The sequence below is a fragment of the Lygodium microphyllum genome, chromosome 5, assembly GCF_053477565.2.
Source record: "Lygodium microphyllum isolate KBCC chromosome 5, Lygodium_microphyllum_v1.1.10, whole genome shotgun sequence".
NCBI lineage: Eukaryota > Viridiplantae > Streptophyta > Polypodiopsida > Schizaeales > Lygodiaceae > Lygodium > Lygodium microphyllum.
This window is the reverse complement of record NC_141139.1, coordinates 18,196,532-18,211,880: the sequence shown is the minus strand read 5'-3', so window position 1 is coordinate 18,211,880 and position 15,349 is coordinate 18,196,532.

The window sequence follows — 15,349 nt, the reverse complement described above, 5'->3', positions numbered from 1 at the left end:
ATCCAACTAGGGGCTCATTTTTACTAGCTTCATGGGTGGCAACTATAGCCTTTGACATATATGCTTCAATCTATGGAAAATGACATTTTCTCTTGTGGGGCATTGATATGGGGGGTTGCTCTCTAGTCTCCTCATCCTTCAAAGGAGCATTTGTATCCTGATTTATAGCGACACTAGTAGCACCCCTTCAATATGTTACTGGTTGTGGGAGTGAGCATCTTTTGGAAGGTGTAAAGGATCCCCTTCTACTTCTTCTCTTCCTGATGCATGGCATTGCCACAATGGACGCAAATTTGTGTTCTTATGTTGTTCAACATAGAATTATGTTCTTGCAAATGTAGATAGTTGTCTTGAAGAACACTCTTGGTTAGAAAAGTTTCAAGAATACCAACACATAGATCAGAAATTGCATAAGAAATCCATCCATTAGAAGTGATAAGTAACCTTTAATGAAATATAGATACTAATTTGGCAAATCAGTGTAAGCGCAATAGCCTACTGGCTCAAGTCAATGCATAGGCATAATCAATGCAACAAAACGTCTTCCTTTCTTGAAGTGAATTATGGAAATTATTTGTCTTCTTGATGCTTGGTATGGGAGATTGGTATTCTTTCATTCTCTTTAGGCTTTTGGGGGGTGAATGCACATGATTGTCTTCTTAGTTGATTGTTTTGCTTCAATGGAGGGGGGCTCGATGAGACTTGGATGTCTTAAAGCAATTGTGATTGTATCTTCTTGTCTGAAAGTGTTGCTTTCCTACAAGTTTGGGAGTATGGAAACTAATTGTATACTTGGAGTGTTGACCAAAGGGCCACGCTTGGAAGATTGAGGAGTAGTAAGCTTGGTGGAGCATAAAAAGGCAGGCTTCACATGAATACCCCCACAGTGGTAGATCCTTCCTCCTTTCATGTCTAACCTTGGTGCAAAGAATGTGAGCAATAGAAGGGTGCCTTGCAAAGATGCAACGCTTGCACTCCTAGAGAGGAGGTGTGGCATTCATAACTAAGATGAAGAAGAAGGATAAGAGGAGAGTTGTTAGAGGTAGATTGGAATAGAACTCCTTGTGTGGTTGGCTTCTTGAAATAAAACAAGTTGAAGGGGGAGAGATGAGTGTTGATTGGTTGCTAATGTTTAAAAATACATCAATTTCTAATTTCAAAGTAGCTGCAAATTGATTGGTTTCTCTACAAAAAACTTGGATTGATTAATTTAATGGTGGCTTGATCTTATAACAATAAGCTATTATTGTGTTTTTGTTATGTGGATATAAAGAGACTTGAGAAGAAGAGGTTGTGGGCACTCATTCTGATGCAGATTTGTGTTTATGGTGAATATATACAAGTGTAAAAGAGAAGGAAACAAACTAGTAGAATTGCAAGTGGATGTCAGTAATAATGACCCACAAGCTAAGCAAATGAGGTGGCAAGGTCTAGAAATAGAGCAGCTAGAAAGTGACATCTTCTAGGGGCCCATGGCCTAGATCACCAACAACCAAACTCACATAGATAACAACATCAATGTTTTGTAAATTTGACTACCTATTTGCAATCTCAAGTCACATCTTCGATGTTTTGTAAATCCAACTACCTATTTGTAGTCTCAAGTCACATCTTCATTATTGATAGTGAGGTGATTATCCATAGGTCTTGACACACACACACACATCCATATGTGCATGCATACATCATCAACATATGAAAGTGATGCAATGTCAAAGAATATGAGAAGTGAAGACTCCTATACACAATAGTTTATTCAAATCCTTAAGAAGAAGTATCCAACAAAAATGAACAAAAATTTGGATGAATTCATGGATGTTTAAGCAAGGAAATTGAGTATTCTATACATTATATGTGTCTTAGCTTGCACAAAGATGCCTTTTGCAAGACCTTTTCAATGTTTTATCATTTTGAACATTGTTTTTATAAGGGGAGTCTATCATAATCAACATAAATTCATGAAGGCTTTTGAGGTTTTGAACATCCAAGTACATATTTGAACTAAGATTGTATTAGTAAAACATGGCAAGCTTGATTTTGCTACCATGAATTGTTGTTTTTTATTTTAGTATGCTTTTACTTGTCCTACAACTTATCCTTATGGAAAGCTTAATTTGTTACCATGAATTTCTATTTTGCTCTTTCGATATCCTTTTACTTGTTCTACAGGTTATCCTTAAGAACGGACACATGCTTCAAAAAATAAGTTGGCAGATTACTAAGGCATGCAACTTGCATTAAAAGAATGACCTTTTAACTAAATTTATCAAGAGTCACTATATTTAAGTGGTCGAGTAGACAACCAATAGAGCAAGCTTATATACACTTGTTATGACATTGAAAATTCAAGAGACTAATTATACCAACAATAACATGTGAGAATAGTAAAATTAAAATATGATTACATATTTTGATGACAAGTAAAACTTTGTTTAGCAATGATATGCCAACTTTCACAAATGGAAATAAGGGAAACTGGCCACATTGAACCCTCCAACTTTTTAAGAGCTTCTTCTTAGATAATTGTAACTTCAAGTAGGTAAAAGTAGTAGGAAGGTCATTAAACTTGCCACATTGAACCCTCCAACTTTTTAAGGGCTTCTTCTTAGATAATTGTAACTTCAAGTAGGCAAAAGTAGTAGGAAGGTCATTAAACACTTACCAAAGGATTCATATACTTTATATTATAAATTATTTTATCAATATTAATAACTTTTTACAATTACAAATGAGCATAGGAAAGAGAATTGAACATTTGATCACAAATGCTTGAGCATGCTTTAAAGCCTTGTACTATCTTCCTTACAGTAAAAATTTAACATTTAAGTCATTCAACCTAATGTCTTATGAATGAAAGGGTTTTTGAGGTTCATCTTGATAAAGATAGTTTACTTTTTGAATCTACTTCCTTATGTCTATCATTGCTTTAATGCAAGGACCTTCACATGAGAAAGCACATACTAGAGACAATGATGATGGATTCAAACTTACATGGGATGGAGATAGATTTGTTGTATGCTTGTTTGCAATCAACATTTAAAGCCCATCTATGCAAGCAAGGTTTTTGGCCCCAACATACTTCTAAAGTATCTTTCAAAGTGGTGGTTGTAGGCATGCATCGTAAGGTCAAATACAAAGCACACATTGTGTGGATTGAGCTCCACATTTTGAGTGGGCCACTCTTATGCCAAATTGGTCGTTTGTACATCTCAAGCATATGTGGTGAGGAACAAACTTTATTTCACATACAAAGAGTACAAAAAGCATTGGAGAATTTGTACGAAGTTAAACACTATAAGGCATTAAAAATTTAGAAGTGTAACATTTTTAATGTGAGTTTAAAAGGCATTGAAAATGTACACGGTCTATATAGTAATGGTCATGAAAACATCAATAATCGATTAAAGACCTTCAATTCAAAAAAATTGTAGGTGGCTCTAGGTAATCTGCCTCAAGAGTATAACTTTTATAATCTTGATGTTTTTTATTTTCAAAATCTCATCTCTAAAGTTGTGAGGTTTTATTTTTTCAATCGTTGCAATTATGTTATATGAAACCTTAGTTGTCATAGTCACCAATACCATGGTACATATTTATGTACATCATTTGATGAAAGCCAATGTTAAGAATATCTTGTGCAACATATGATGAAAGCCAATGCTAACAATATATGGTGCATTAGTGCAACATCATGGCACATCATCAAAACTCAAAATTTGAGTGATAATATTTGAATACAAAGATTAAGTTTACTCTAAGGTGATATCTTGCATATTAGTGAGAGAGTTGATATTGTTGTTTTCTTGTGACACAATTCTCAAATTTGGGACCACTAACAAGATAATTTTTTAGGGTATATGAATTATCACATTCAAACAACATATTTGGCTTTTGGAAGTTTTTCTTTTATTGTACTTCTTAATTTCTCTTCTCTTTTTTTCGAAGGCATGCCTATATAGGTTATTAAAGGTTTAGGTTGTCAAAGCTTGTCACATTTTCTTGTTTATAGGTTTTTCTACTATTTAAGACTTGAAAAGGGAAAAAATGTTTTTGAGTAAGAAAATATTAACATGTGGCAGACAACAAAGGAGTGGGAATTGGAAGTGAGCGGAATGTTTGATGAAGGCAAGTATAAGGAGTTCTAAGTATGTACAAGGTGGAGCTTCTCCTCTACTTGCATATTGGCATGGGAAGAGGCAAGGGAAAAGGAGTGAATACAAGAGAGTAGTGGTTTTCCTAAGATACTAAAGGCTATAAATGTGATGGAGTAGTGACCTTAGAACTTATGCATCTCCGACACAAAGAATAAGTAATTTGATGTTCAGGTAGTGGCTAGAGAAATGGTGACATGCCTATAGAGAACTAGAAACTCAAGGAGGCAAGCTCTACTAGCAACTCCTAAGAGGAGTTATAAGGCTAGCCAAAGCTCTATATTCTAGCTTTCATGATTTCAGTACTACATGGATATTCTTCAACTTTATCAGGCAAGCCTCCAGTAAGGATAAATTTGCAAGATGGTTTGAAAGAACTTTTTAGTTACAAGGTAAAATTAATAGGAATAGGCTATAATAAACTCAATGCTATGCAAATAACCTTGTAAATAGGCTTCTCCAAGCTACTAGATTCTCTCTCAAGGATGCCATCTATAAGTGCCTTGATTAGGTCATTTCCTAGTCTACATTCTCTATTCAAAGCAAAATTTAGATGCATTAACGCCACATTGGGAAAAGCATTGTATGCCTCTCCTTTGCCTTCAAATCTTAAAGGTGAAAGGAGGGTGTACATAATGTGTGATCATAGTGTGTAGCCTTTGGAGGCTCTCAAGGGGTGCATGCATGATAAGGTGGTACACTAGCTACCAAGTTTTTGGGTGCAAAGTAGCCACACTTGCTATAGTTGATATTCCAAGTGGTGGTGGGGACATAAATATTTTGCATGCAAGAATGTGATAGAATTTTTTATTTCTATTATGCCACATTGTTTCATCGTTGCATGTCATGGGCGGATGGGCCCTTTTTCCTTTTAGTTTCTCATCATCTATTTACTAGTATCTGTCTCCCACCATCTAGAAAGATAAAAATGGTTGTAAACAATTCAATGTCATTGAGGACACAAGAGAGGAGATGATAGAGGAAATAAAGGAAGGAAGATATGTTCCCAAAGAAGGGAAGCTTTGATCCCTTCTCTATCAATCCCACAACCTTAGGTGAGCACACCAACTTTTGTAAAGAAGATGTCTACATGGTAGCCTCCACGTGTAGCCTTCAATAGAAAAAGTGTTTTTTGCATGACAAAGGAGCAAGACCATGACATCTACAACCTCAAAAATACTAGTAGAGATCCCATGACACTTACTTGTCATATCAGTGAGTGGTGGTTATGCCTAGTAGCTTCCAATTTTAGTAAAATTGATAGCAACAAGTACAAGTATATTGGTAGCTGGCAATAAAACTAGTAGCTAACTGGTAGATACCAATTATACTATCAATACAATTGGTATTTATACAACAGGTACAGCCCATCAAGTTGCTAGTATCTTGCTAGCAACTTGTACAACTAGTATGTACTAGTGTAAGTGGAAGCTACCAATGGTACTAGGGTCTACTAGAATATTAGGACTATAATGATTGTGACTTGTCAATAAACTATTTGTAAACTAATCAATATTTAACATATTGTCACTTACTTGTAGACAGCACACCTCAAAAGGAGGTGAAAGAATAAAAAACATCTTCAAAATCAAATTTTTGAAATGGTAATGTCTACCTACTTGAAATAATATATCCACCATTTGAAGTAGCAAGTATTGTATATTGTCATGCTTAGTGTTTTGTTTCTTATGCACAGAATCTACATCTAGAAAGGAGGCTAAGGACCACTAGAACCCACCAATAGTCTCATACTTGAAGATTGGTAACACTCATTTTTTGAGGACATAATTAGCATTAATTACTAATTATAAATTTCTTTCATTGGTATCATATGGTTTTGTATCCTTGCTCATAGATGTAGATGCAAAGGAAGATTCAAAGAATGTGGGAGAAGGCCAAGATGATGAAAAAGAAGTGACTCCTATGAGCATAGAAATGGGTGCACCAAAGAGCCCTTCCCTTGCCCAAGCATTTGGATTGTTAAAGGGATTGAGAAAAGAAGCAAGAAAGAAGTGCAAAAACCTAAATGTAGTTGTCGACTTAATTGAAGTTTCTCGGTAAATGAGAGGTTTCGTCACTACCAAAGCCAAAAGAAATTTGACTTGGTGACTAGTGTATTGTAAACTATAGTGTAACTTTATTGAAACAACTAGCCATCACTTTCTAGGAATTTGATGCCTTTGTATTGCTCTCCTATGCATCACTCCACTTTGAGATATCTATAAGCTAGCCACCATTGCTTCCCCCTACTTCGTCTTCAAGTGATATTGCTACTTCCTCCTTGCCTCATACTCCTTGATAAGAGATTTAACCCACACTCACATATGGCATCATTGTCATGTGCATTGCTCTTGGCTATGCTGAAATCAATGATTGGCACATCCACATAGATTGTTGTTCCATTTTGATTGACTGATTGATTGATTGATTGAGAGAGAGAGAGAGAGAGAGAGAGAGAGAGAGAGAGAGAGAGAGAGAGAGAGAGAGAGAGAGAGAGAGAGAGAGAGAGAGAGAGAGAGAGAGAGAGAGAGAGAGAGAGAGAGAGCATATTTCTTATGCTGGGATGAGCTACACTGAGAGAGAGAGAGGGGGAGGCAAGTAGAGTGAGAATGCTTGGTTCAACCTGAGGGGGGGGAGGGGGGAGAGAGTGAGGGACAAATTTTGAGAGAGAGAGAGAGGGGGGGGGGTTCTCATATTCAAAGAGAGAGCATCCAAGCCGGAGGAGAAATCCAATAGGAGGGAAAGCCATTATTTTGAAGAACATATTCTGGTGGATTCAAAAATAAAAGAGAACCTTTAAAAAACCCATTTTTTGGCACTCCATGCCAATGAGCTATTAGGTTGCCATTAGTGTCTCAGATGTAGGTATTAAACCACCTTTTCATGCATATACCTCAAGCTACATGATAATAGGAGGCTAGAGATTGTATCTGAGGTCAAATATGCACAATTTCCAAATTCATGATACCTCTATCGGGAGACTAATCATTTTTGTATATATTTCCCTAGGAAAATACAAAAGTAGGAAGAGAATAAATATTTTGAAGAAACTAATGAGCTAGAGAGAGCTAAGCTAGAGTCTCAATGCAAACCAATGCTTCTCCATCTCTTGATGATTCTATTAATGTTGATGTTAGGAAAGCCAATAAGGTGTTTAAGTCCATACATATCAAAGATAAAGTGGATATGACTATATGTGTCTCAAATTTGGCCATTTTTGGCATTATTCTAGCCTTAAAGAGAATGTGATCCCGCACTAATAGGTTACTAGCTAGAGAATAAGAATAGCCTCACGACCTGTGATGAGGGCGGTTTCTTTTTTTAATTGTAATTACATATTCTATTTATTTATTTCAACAATGGGGGAATCCATTTGAGCATGCATGTTAGGAGGAGGGGGGCACATGTTGGTAGGGGGTGGCAACCCATAAAAAAATTGCCACCCCTCTCTTATTAACCTCCCCATATTGCTAACATTTTCTATTTTTAGAAAAAAAATATGTATTATTAACTAGTTACTAACTTAACCTAATTTAGTTGACTATTTTAACTAGTTTAGGTACTAACTATTACAGCTAACATTTGTGGGCATGCTCAACTCACATTGTCTATGATTCAAGTTGATTAATTTTTTCTTTTCCTTGTATAGAACAAGGTGTGTTATATGTTACAATCTAAAGAAAACATAGATCATCATCATCATCATTGTCCTCAGAAAATATAGATTGTCTTCTAATAATCATATAGGGTTTCAAAAAGTGAGGATCATGACACTACTTGATGCATTTTTTGGAAAATGAAATCTTTAAGTTTTTGTGATATGATCACAAAGGCCTACCAAGGAAAGAGGGATAATGTTCAAAACTTATGTAAGCTTGGAAATGGTCTAATCATAAACAAAATATAGTGATGTTACTTATGGTTGAAGACTTACTTGGGGTGGGAAATATTAAAGCTAGAATAAAGATATCTTATAATGTTACTATAAAGTTATATTGCTACAAAATTATTCCATAACTAGAGTTAGAGGAATCAGAATTAGAGTTTTATGAAAGTTACTGTTTAAAAGTGGTATGGATTATAAAATATAATGTTTTATATAAAGTTAACTTGAGTAGAGTTAAAGTTAGAGTAAATCAGATTCATAAGAAAGGAAGTTGAGTCGAAAGCTTTGAGCACCATAATCTTCTCCTTTTCAAAAGCTCTTATTTGAAGCCTCCCCTTTTCAAAATTTAGGAGCAAGATTTTAAAAAGGGGAGGCTCTAAGCTTTTCATAAGTGACATGATTTCAAGGGCTTCCCAAATAAAGAAAGAGTATATGTAACATTCAAAAAATTCTTATTACACCACATTACTATATAAAAATAGTATAATTAAATATTTTTATTTATACTATAGTATAATAATTATATACTAAGCCATTATACCATATGAACATAATATACAATACATAGTATATAGTATATAGTGCATAGTATATGATATGGTATATTGTATATAATATATACTATATGGCATATAATATATAGTATATGGTATATGGTATATGGTATATAGTATATAGTATATAGTATATAGTATTGGTATATAGGATATACTATACATAGTATACACCTACATACATAATCTACACGTGGTATACACATATAAGTTAAAGAGAGAAAGAACAATTAATAATTTCTACATTAATAAGTGTTATTACATTAAGTACATTAATAAGTTCTCATTGATATGCAAGTTGCACAATGTTCAAATGGAGAGAGAGAACGGTTGTGTGCGTGTGTGCGTGCGTGCGTGTGTGTGTGTGTGTGTGTGATAAAGGAAAGGGAGAGTTAATAGTTGGTAAAGGAAGTGACTTGTAAGAACATAACATTGACTTTTTTAAAAACATAAAATTGACTTAAAAAGAGAAATAACTTACTTTCTTACATGTGTGAAAAGCATATTGCGAGTTGCAATTTTCCTTCCTTCAAACCTTCTATAATGTGGTCACCCCTCATCTATTAGTCATGAAAAAGTAGTATACCACTAGAGAAAGCAACAACCGATCAATAATTTATAGTATCTATACCAATTGTCACTTATTTTGCATGTTAGTGAGTTCCCACATGACCTACTAGGGAATTTTCGATAGTCAACGGGATTTCTTGAGTCACCTTAGAGATTGAATAATCTAAAATCAATGGCTAGCCATGCTCACATGTGCTCTCTCTCTCTCTCTCTCTCTCTCTCTCTCTCTCTCTCTCTCTCTCTCTCTCTCTCTCTCTCTCTCTCTCTCTCTCTCTCTCTCTCTCTCTCTCTCTCTCTCTCTCTCTCTCTCTCTCTCTCTCTCTCTCTCTCTCTCTCTCTCTCTCTCTCTCTCTCATGCAACATATGATATATTTTGGAAGCAAGAACTAGATCTTTATCCATGCCATTTTCTCTATGCACATTTTTTAATATGTAGACAATGAGAGAATCATATATGTGACATATCCACCCCTATTCACATCAGGATAGAGAATGTTTGATCATTTCCTAGATATATTTCCTGAGGTACACCATTTGGACCCCTTAGGTTACACAAACTTTGCTGATGAAGAGACTTCCAAATCTACCTCGCAGCAAAATGTCACAGCCTTGAACCACTAGGACAAGACCCGAGGGACCTATGACTTATTGGTCTCTATCAAACTAGCACCTGGCTAAGAAGGATCACTTTGCAACCAATCAAGACTAAGAGTGGACTATCACCACACTTCGATGAAAGTGAGAGACAAAGGGGAGACAATCCCAACTCATCTACATCAACATAATCTCACTCTCACCCCCTAAAATAATGCTACTCAAGATCCATGACATGACCCTAGGTTTGGTCTTGTTCTTATAATTTTTTGTAAGAAAGCACCCAACTAACCAAGTCCATCCACTTGTAGGACAACTTCATCCATGACACCATCCACTTGCTTTCCATTGAACACACCCATAATTCCTAATTATTTAATTAGAGTCCTACCACTTTATAAGAACACATAAAAATAACTTTCTTAGTTATCTTGGTTATCTTGTTACATGAGGTTCATTAAACACCTTTACTCACAACTCAAAAGCATTTGAATCCAATATTTTCTAAACAATAATTAGGAAATTATTTGATTGAATTAATTTAGCTAGTCAAATCAAAGAGTGAAGGGATACTTCAACCCATCCCCATTTCCAACCTCAATCAAATAGCTAGTATCCCATCATTTGATATTCTAACCTTATTCTAGATCTACCTCACCCTTATCCCTCCTTTTTTATTTGGAATCTCGCTCGTGCCCATCTTCTCGCATTGTGCATGTTGAGGATTCCTTTTCATATCATAGGACTAGGTTGTTGGACCATCATTTATATGACCAGAGCCCCCATTTGGCCCCATGTTGCCATAAGAGGGAGTTGTCCCTGCACATTTGACCTCATTGTCTAGGTGACGATCTCACACTCGAGCAAGAAATATTTGGCTAGGTGGTAAGCCATCTATATTACTCATAGAGAGTATAATGCTAGTCTTAATTCCAGAATAATTTGATCACAATCTAACGCTATGTGCCAATCTAGCTATGATAGTTCTCTTTAATAACATCCACAAATAGCCATCCAATACACAAGCATCTCCACCAAACAATAATACCATCATAACAACCAACTTTAAATTTTAACAACGCTTTCATCTCTACACAAGAATAACACTCATTAACATTGCAAGTCCTAATCTTTCATGACATCACATCCTTACACACATGAGGTTGATATCTACAATTTGTTACCATTTTTTTATCCCTATCTTAGATAACTACATGTCCATATAAGCACAACATTCAATTCAAGTAGATATTATATCTTTTAGGCACCATTGCATGATCCCTATTTTTAACAACAACATCTCTACACAAGGTTTGATTTGGGAGACATAAGATCTTTATGTCTCATCATGTCTCTACTATCTTGGCACATGTATGGTATAATTTGTATTGTCATATAGACTACAACTACACATACACTAGTGCTAATTAAGATGGTTGCCATTTCATTTATAGTCTTTTTGTTTCCATTATCCCCATGATTTGGGAAATTGAGCATACTTCTTAAGCTATATTTATGTATGCTTATCCTAATAATATAATATTTCCTATTTAGTACCATGGAACTTCACCTTAGTGTTTTCCTTGCACAATTGAGTCTCCACTCTAGAAGTGCATTCTAAGTTCCTCCTTAAACTATATGTGTATCTTCTAACCCCTTTATTTTCTTTCAAGCCTAATTTTTACAACTCCCCCTCTACCAACCTTTGCAATTGGCTATGACCCAAAAAGAAGACATTGGATACAACACTATTTGGAAATAGACTCGTTTTCTATGTTATGTTTTGTATATGAAACGATTGCCCTCTTGAATAGCACTAGTGTATGTGTAATTGTAGTCTATACATGAGTGACTCAACTATGAGCTAGAATCCTTTTAATTGCAAACTTGGTATCCTATAGATCACTCTCTACTATGATCTCTTGTGATGCATCAAGAAACATTGGCTCTAGTTGGAGTGATTGTGATGGACCCTTGAAATTATGTCGTCCTATTTCTTTTCTTTGAGTCTAGTTCTAAGCTTACATACTCATGTTCATGAGTGGCATTAGCTCACTATCCTCTTGCAACAATTGCTCTTGTATTTTTCTACCCCTTCTTTATTGTCATCTCTAGAATCTAGCTCCGAATGCAATTGAGAGTGCCACATTGCAATCTACCTCTACATTGTCACTTGTAGAATCTAGCTCTTCATGCAATGGAGAGTGCCACATTGCAACCTCCTCAACCACCCTTGCTTATTGCTATTAGTATTGGAATAATTTCCTTATTGCACCCACACTTGAATCCTTAAGCTCTAGAGAGAAGAGAATATAGAGTAAAAGATCATCATAGTTTCTCAGAGAACACTCACGAGAGGGGTTATATGTCCACCTTGTCCAAGCTTATAAGTGGCATTAACCCATTATGATCACATTACCATATCTCTTACATTTTCCTACCCATGTTACATTGCCATTTGTAAAATTGTGAAGTAGTTGCTTGTCAAATCCCTAGTGGATGTTTTAGTCTATGAAGATGTGAAGCAAAGATATGAACATGAAGTATGCAAAGTTGTGAAGCTCTCTACTTACTTGCAGCAAACTAATAGGGAATATTCGCAGTAGAAAAAAGGGGATATAGTGGAGAAACAATCTATGTAGGGGAAAATTTATTCAAATTGTTTAAACAATGGATTGAGAAGTTAGAACAGAAAGTTTAGAGGAGTATGTGTTGCTAGTACAATAGAATGTTGAATTAATGGTCAAGGTCCGAATGCTTCAAAGTCATTGCTGGCATTGTTGATCAACAAGAGATGCACAACTACGTTTTGAATGGAGCTAAGCAAGCGTGATGTGCAATTATAGCCAAGATGGGTGCTACGATTGCTTGTATGAAGTTTTGCAATGATTCTTTTTATCTGAGGATGTTGAGAAATCGCTAAAGGTCAATGAAAATACTTTACACACATCGAGGAGTTATAGAATGATGATGTATTGCTGAAAGAGGAGTTGGGAAAATCCTTGTAGGTAAAGCATGTAGCAAAAGCACTAATTGTTGCCAACATGAAAGAAAAATGCGGGTTTTGTAGAATGATGGAAGGGAGCATTGGATTCTAAAGATGCTCAAATGAAGAAATTCAATTTGTGCAATAAGGTAGGGAGCTTAGGGAATGCAAATTTCTGAAAGTCTAACTTGTTGTTTCCCTAAAGGTGTCCACAAACAAAAAATGTCCATTGTTATTAATGTTAGGTACAAGAAGTTGAACATCTTCATACTATAGAATACACAGATAGTGATATGCATGTTGATTGGGAGCAACCAAAGGTGAAGGCTAATTATGAAGATCCCATTGCAAAGCAGCAGGAGGCTACTAAAAATAGTAATCCACTTAACATCCATCTGCATCTACAATGCATGAAGGAAATACCAATGCATGATTACCATATTGATGATAATACACTTAAGTAATATAAGGTATATTTCCATGAGTCTTTGGACCAATTTGCAATTATCCCATGGGCTTTTAATTCCTTTATGCAAATTAATCAAGAGGATCAAGGGTCACACCTTATTATTTTCTAGTATGTAAAAGTATTCATTGCTCTAATCAACTCCAAGGTTTTGTTCTAGAGAGATTTCTAGAGGATCAATATACTCATAGCACATATGCACACCAATGCAACTTCTAGTCTTGAAGTGCTCCTCAATCCAATGGAAGCCTTATTAAGGAAATTATGCTTCTGGTCTAAGCCAATTATATGCACGGTCCTATCCTTTAGACTAGTGATTCCATTTCCACATCCCATGTATTTCTCAAAGACTCACCTTGGATCTTGAGAGTCCTTTGAACTTTTAGGGTAGCGAGAGAAAAGGAAAATGTGAATGAGGGTAGACTACAAACAAAAAATGAATTTGGCCCAACAAGAGGATACAGATGTGGTTGAGAAAAAAAACACATGCTCCTCTTTCATTTCCTCTCCCTCATATTCTTTCTTCTCCTCTCTAACTTTCTTCTTTTTCTTCTCTCCTCTCTCTCTTTACATTCTCTCTCTTCTCACATTTTCTCTCCTCTCTTCACATTCTTTCTTCTTTTTCTTCCTCTTCTTCCATCTCTCTCTCTCTCTCTCTCTCTCTCTCTCTCTCTCTCTCTCTCTCTCTCGACAGGTGCATGGAGTGGACAGGCAAGAGAGACAAGGTTATGCAAGCTGTGTGGACTACAGAGTGTAGAATCAAAGGAGTACATGATTATCGCATGCCCAGCATATGCACACATACGGGCTAACTTTGATATCCCTTTACAGGGGCCACTTCATCATTTTCTGACCATTACTCCTATATCGAAGTTAGGGGCTCTCATCACCCGCATGTTACGCTTTCAAAAGAACCACGTTGCATAGATCGTTCTTTCACCTTAGCTACCCTTTCCTACCAGGGGGGAGGGAAATCATTGTATATCTGGAAAGGTTCCATGGGTCATAATTTGACCTTCTGTAGTGGACAATAATAAACTACTCTACGCTATTCTTCTCTCTCTCTCTCTCTCTCTCTCTCTCTCTCTCTCTCTCAATTGTGTGTGCATGCGCAACAAGGATGGCTCATCAAATTAAATAAGAAAACAACTAGCATGTCCTTTGCACCAATTGAGGTATCTAGTCAACTATCAAACCAAGTATAAGGTGTCCCATTGGCTTAGTGGTGGATCAACTCAATTATATCCCTCACTAGGGTGATGTGATCATAAGTTACAATGGCCCATGCCTATGTAGTAACACTTGCTCTTGAAGTGCCAATGGCCTCGTCAGAATAGCTAGCGAGTTCAAATTCCTACTCAAAGATTAGTAAAATGTTGAACACATAGCAAGCATGAGAGTCAAGATTGATCTCGCTAATCACTCCGTGTGAAGGTATTTTGTCTTTACTTGTCCTAATGGCCCATGGTAGGCCCTTATCTACCAACAACTACACCACTCAATTGGCTTTTTTGCATGTTTGGCCCAAGGGTTAGCTTCCTATAACACATTAAGCACTAGATTTAAGGTAGCCTAGATGCAAAAGAATTTTTAGTCAAGGGGTGCCAACTCTACAATACCAACTCAATGTGCGGGGTCCAATTACAAAATGCATATCGATGACCAAGTGGAGCCATAACTTCTTTTATACATTGTACAAGGTGCCATCAAACTGACACTTGTCCATTGACATTGACAATTTAAAATTGGAGTTTATAGTGATGTATTAGGTGTGTTTCAAGGAAATTCCTTTTTATATCATTAAGATGACATACCCCTTATTTAGGGGCAAGCCCTATGCATGTAAAACAATCCATCCATCCACATGCACACAAAACCAATAGTTAATAATAAAAACTATGTCAACCAATTAGTTTATCTTCACAAAGGAAAATCACCTTGCTATCCAAACATTTCCAAACCAAGGCCATACAACTATGATGCATTACACATTTGAGTAATCCTAATCCCAACCACTCATCTCATACAAGAACTATGACCACCGACTAGCTAATCATGCCTAAAGAAAAACTAATATACAAGCTACATACTTTAGTATATCATTTCCAATCTAAAGACAAATCATAACTTTGCATTAGACAA